Genomic DNA, 5723 nt, shown 5'->3' on the forward strand with positions numbered 1-5723 from the left:
GGCTGCCCTCACCACATGTTGATAGAGGCGTACAAGTTTTTTTTCATGCCCCTACCAACATGGCCGTCTTGAAGAGGACATATTGATAGAGGCATGAAAGTGATTTTCATGCCCCTACCAACATGGCCACCCTCACCACATGTTGATAGAGGCGGATACGTTTTTTTCATGCCCGTACCAACATGGCCGTCTTGAAGAGGGCATATTGATAGAGGCATGAAAGTGATTTTCATGCCCCTACCAACATGGCCGTCTTGAGGAGGACATATTGATAGAGGCATGAAAGCTTTTTTTTCATGCCCCTACCAACATGGCCGTCTTGAAGAGGTCATATTGAGGCATGAAAGTGATTTTCATGCCCCAACCAACATGGCCACCCTCACCACATGTTGATAGAGGCGGATACGTTTTTTTCATGCCCGTACCAACATGGCCGTGGTGAGGACATATTGATAGAGGCATGAAAGCTTTTTTATCATGCCCCTACCAACATGGCCGTCTTGAAGAGGACATATTGATAGAGGCATGAAAGTGATTTTCATGCCCCTACTAACATGTCCGCCCTCACCACATGTTGATAGAGGTGGATACGTTTTTTTCATGCCCCTACCAACATGGCCGTCTTGAAGAGGACATATTGATAGAGGCATGAAAGTGATTTTCATGCCCCTACCAACATGGCCGTCTTGAGGAGGACATATTGATAGAGGCATGAAAGCTTTTTTTTCATGCCCCTACCAACATGGCCGTCTTGAAGAGGTCATATTGAGGCATGAAAGTGATTTTCATGCCCCAACCAACATGGCCACCCTCACCACATGTTGATAGAGGCGGATACGTTTTTTTCATGCCCGTACCAACATGGCCGTGGTGAGGACATATTGATAGAGGCATGAAAGCTTTTTTATCATGCCCCTACCAACATGGCCGTCTTGAAGAGGACATATTGATAGAGGCATGAAAGTGATTTTCATGCCCCTACTAACATGGCCGCCCTCACCACATGTTGATAGAGGTGGATACGTTTTTTTCATGCCCCTACCAACATGGCCGTCTTGAAGAGGACATAGAGGCATGAAAGTGATTTTCATGCCTCTACCAACATGGCCGTCCTGAGGACATGTTGATTGAGGCATGAAAGAGATTTGCGCGATAACGAGAAGAAAAAAGCCCGTCTACGAGTTGGCCCGTCACAAAAAGAAGTTTGACAGCAGCGCTGTAGATCGTCAAAGCGCAACGATAACGTTACATAAATATTATTCTCCCGTCGAAAAAAAACTCCCCCGGGGAAGACGTCTCTCAAGGAGTGGGCGGGGCCATTTGCTAATTCCCGTCAGGCGCCCTGGAAACCCAAAAAGAGCAATTTCCTGGACATCTTCTCTCCAGAAGGTCCTGATGGAGGCGGCAGGAATGTCGTTGGCGGCGGCGGCGTTAATCGTGACCAAATAAGGCAAAGCGGGGCCCCGGCCGGGCCCCGCTTTGGGGCCCATTTTGGGGGCCCGGGGCCGACCGGCGTTCTGACTGACCTACCGATCGTTTGTCCAATTTTGCATATACGTATAGGACATTTTCAAGTCGTATAAAATGTGTTGATTTTATGAAACGGGGGGTGCTGGAGCCTATCCCAGCTGACTTTCGGGACTTTACAAAACACTGTTTTCCAGACTGTCTAATTATGTTTTCATTATTTTTCGCTTTTTGGGGGCGACTTTTGGTGGTTTTCACCATTTTTCTGCATCGCTTTACATTTTGTGTGTGTGTGTTTTTTTTTTTTTGTTTTTTTTCAATCTTTTTGGCTGTTTCCAATCTTCCACATGTCGAAGCCACCGTCCGCACATCAAAAAAAAAATGAACACCCATAAATTTGGACAGAGAGCATGATGTGGATGCGCATGTTTTACTTTGAAAATCCCCGAGCAGACTGCAACACTTTAACATAAATGAAATGTGATAAGATGATGTCATATAGGCATATCTATTAAAACGTGTACATAAAGTTGACCGTGGCCAAGTGGAAACATATGAGGTGCACTCTTAGGAATTTATTAGCATCTGCCTCCGCAATGTGCTCATTTCCCATCCTCATATTGAACAGAAAGCTCATTTATGGGAAACCAACTGCCAATTAATAATAATAAAAAAATTGAATACTATAATAAAAAAATCATAAAATAATAACAACATGATATATACACACATCTATACACACATAGTATATATATATACACACACACATATATACATACACCTAAAAAAAAAAATATATATATATATATATATATATTTTTTTTAGGTGTATATATATATATTTTTTTAGGTATATATATATATATATACACCTAAAAAAATATATATATATATACCAAAAAAATAACAAAATATATATATATTTTAGATATATATATATTTTAGGGTGTATGTATATATATATACATACACCCTAAAATATATATATATTTAGGTGTCTATATATATATATATATATATATATACATACACCGATATATAAATATATATTTTTTAGGTGTATGTATATATATACCTAAAATATATATAGTTATTTTTTTGGTATATATATATATATATATATATTTTTTTTTAGGTGTATGTATATATATATATACCTAAAAAAATATATATATACACCTAAAAAAAAAATATATATATATATATATATTTTTTTTTTTGATGTATATATATACATACACCCCAATATATATATATATATTTTAGGTGTATGTGTGTATATATATATATATATATATATATACATATATATATATATTTAGGTGTATGTGTATATATATATATATTTATATATTTATATATATATATTTTTAATGGCCAAAAAATAGTCCGTTTCCCAACGTGTCAATTCAAATAAAGTTTTTCTTGATTTTTGTTCCATTCTGCTTGGTTGTCGTCACATACAATGAGAAAACGAAGCAAAAGTTCGCAATTCTTTGCATTATTTCATTTTTGTGATGCTTGAAAAAAAGCCTCCTCAAATAGCAAACAGACATGTCTTGAAGCGGGGGTGCCGTGACAGAACAGAACAGAACAGAACAGAACACTACACGTGCGCTTCTGCTTTCACTTAATCAGCTTTCCCCATCAAAAAGAATTTTGCCTCCAAAAGACATTTGAAAGTGATGAAAAAAAAGCCCCTCTCAAGTTTCTCAACAAACATTCCATCCGTCATCAATGAATCCAAATATTTCATATTAAAAATGGCTTTTTTTCCCCAAAAGGTAATAATGAGCATCCCAACTTATGGATGTCCAATCCATTTCCTAATATTTTCTACTAACCAATTTCTGCCAATGGGTTGTTTCGTTCGCCTCTTCCAGTGTAACTGGATTGGACGTCCATTCCCGTCAATGGCAGCCCCCGCCCCCCCCACCCACCTACCTAACAACTGCGGCCCCCCATACATACAAGAGAGAATATACTTACAAGTCGCAGTTGGGACGTCCACTGCACACCAAAACCTCGGTTAGCGCGGCCTTATAGGGTGCTGCGGCGTGGGTCTCGTTGGACACGCCCCCCCCCAGACCACTACGGCACCCCCTCCACTCACACACACACACACACACTCGAGGGTGTTTCAACCTGCCTTAACTACTAAGAGGTGAAGAAGAAAAGTCTTTCAGGACTCTCCAGTTTGATGATTAAAAAAATAGGAAATGAAATCCAACTGGCTAAATGCTAATTAGCATCTGTTTTCGACACCTGTTTCCAATTGGGAGTCATTTAACTTTTGTTTGTCAAAGTTGAGCTCTGGAATTCCCCCAAAATGGAGGATTTGGAGAAAAAAGGCCTGGGTTTGGGTTCTATTTATTATTTTTTGGAGGTCCTTTTTTTAGTAGATCGGTCCATCAAATTTGGTTGCAACTGGATGCAAATTTGGTTATTACGAACCAAAATGGCGGACTTTTTCAGGTAATATACCTTGAGATTTTTTGGGCGGTCTCTTTACGAGAGATTTGTGCACCAAATTTCTGTTTTTTAGGTGAAACTGATCACCAGAGCGGATTTTAAAACAATTTACTGCATTGAAACTGGATACAAACGGGTTATTATGAACCAAAATGGCGGAATCTAAGTTGATTTCTAGGTCATGGTGCCTGAGGGTTATTTTTTTGTAGGTCCTCTTGTGGTAGAGGTGCCCACCAAATTTTAGGTTGCTATGTGAAAGTGATAACAAAAAAAATAAAAAAAATCCAGGTCTTTACAACTGAAACAAAATGGCCGTTTAATTGAAAATTTTGGGGTGAAGCTCCCAGAGACGTTTTTTGGAGGTCTCATTACGATAGGTGTGTCCACCAAATTTCAGGTTGTTAGCTGGGTGGGCCTGATTTTTTTTAGTAGTTTGTTTTTAAACTTCACAGCGTGATGCAACCCAATGAAAATTGCTTGTTAGGAGCCAAAATGGCGGACTTTTTCTTCCATTTACAATTTAGATGGATGTGTTCACATGGGGCACACCCAAAAAACTTTGTGTACATCTTCAAGAGGATGCAAAGGCTCGCAAACATTGTAGAAAAATCAAAAAAAAGATGGCAAAAAAACCTTTTTAGGCATGCCGAGATCACCCCCCAAAAAACTCTTTCTATCATTGACTCGTCATAAAAATTACAGACTAATTTCAAGTGGGCCAAGTGCTCGGAACCAAGAGCAAACAAAAAAGCTACTGTAAACAATAAAGCACCAGAGGCCCAATCAAGAAATGGCCTTGTCGACATGTGTTTGAATTTAATCACAATGGCCAGCCAGGAGGACCACGTCATCCTTGAAATTCGCTCAATAAGAGGTGAACGGGACCAGTTTGACACTTGATCCTTTTCTTGTTCAGACCAAAATGGCAGCCTCCCCGTTTCTTTTCCAACATGGGTTCTTGAGACTTTTTTGTAGGTCTACCTGTGCTAGATCTGTCTACCAAAATTCAGGTTGCCAGGTCAAACGGGCTTTGGGGGCTGAATTTTTAAACAATCCTGCTAAGCCAAACTGACCCTGAAAGGACTAGTTCAGACCAGATTCGCAGCCTCTTCGTGTCTTTTCCAACATGGGTTCTTGAGACTTTTTTGTAGGTCTACCTGTACTAGATCTGTCTACCAAAATTCAGGTTGCCAGGTCAAGCGGGCTTTGGGGGCTGAATTTTTTAAACAATCCTGCTAACAAGCCAAACTGACCCTGAAGGGACTGGTTCTGACCAGATTGGCAGCCTCCCCGTGTCTTTTGCAACATGGGTTCTTAAGTCTTTTTTGTAGCTTTACCTGTGCTAGATGTGTCTACCAAAATTCAGGTTGCCAGGTCAAACGGGCTTTGGGGGCTGAATTTTTAAACAATCCTGCTAAGCCAAACTGACCCTGAAAGGACTAGTTCAGACCAGATTCGCAGCCTCTTCGTGTCTTTTCCAACATGGGTTCTTGAGACTTTTTTGTAGGTCTACCTGTACTAGATCTGTCTACCAAAATTCAGGTTGCCAGGTCAAACGGGCTTTGAGGGCTGAATTTTTAAACAATTCCAACAAAATCCGGAAAATCTTCACCATTTCCCGTTCACTATTTGATCACTTTTCAAGGTACTGTCTCCCTCTAGGGACGGGGCGAGATGTGCAGCAAAATCAGCTTCTTGTTTGTGAATTTTTCAACAGAAACAACTTGCGTTTTCAACCAAAACTGAGCCAGCATTCGGACGAGAACAAAGAGACGACAAAGACG

The 5723-nt window shown here is 39.9% G+C and overlaps 1 protein-coding gene across 1 annotated transcript in view; it reads right to left on the minus strand.

The window, feature by feature from the left end:
* Positions 1–3477, minus strand: part of col6a4a (collagen, type VI, alpha 4a) — a 47687-nt gene extending 44210 nt beyond the window's left edge. The window contains exon 1 of the mRNA XM_077597650.1: positions 3457–3477. The gene's annotated coding sequence lies outside the window, so the exon portion shown is untranslated. The remainder of the gene's footprint in view (positions 1–3456) is intronic.
* Positions 3478–5723: the final 2246 nt, after the last annotated feature.

This window comes from Stigmatopora argus, chromosome 4 (genome assembly GCF_051989625.1).
Source record: "Stigmatopora argus isolate UIUO_Sarg chromosome 4, RoL_Sarg_1.0, whole genome shotgun sequence".
Taxonomy (NCBI): domain Eukaryota; kingdom Metazoa; phylum Chordata; class Actinopteri; order Syngnathiformes; family Syngnathidae; genus Stigmatopora; species Stigmatopora argus.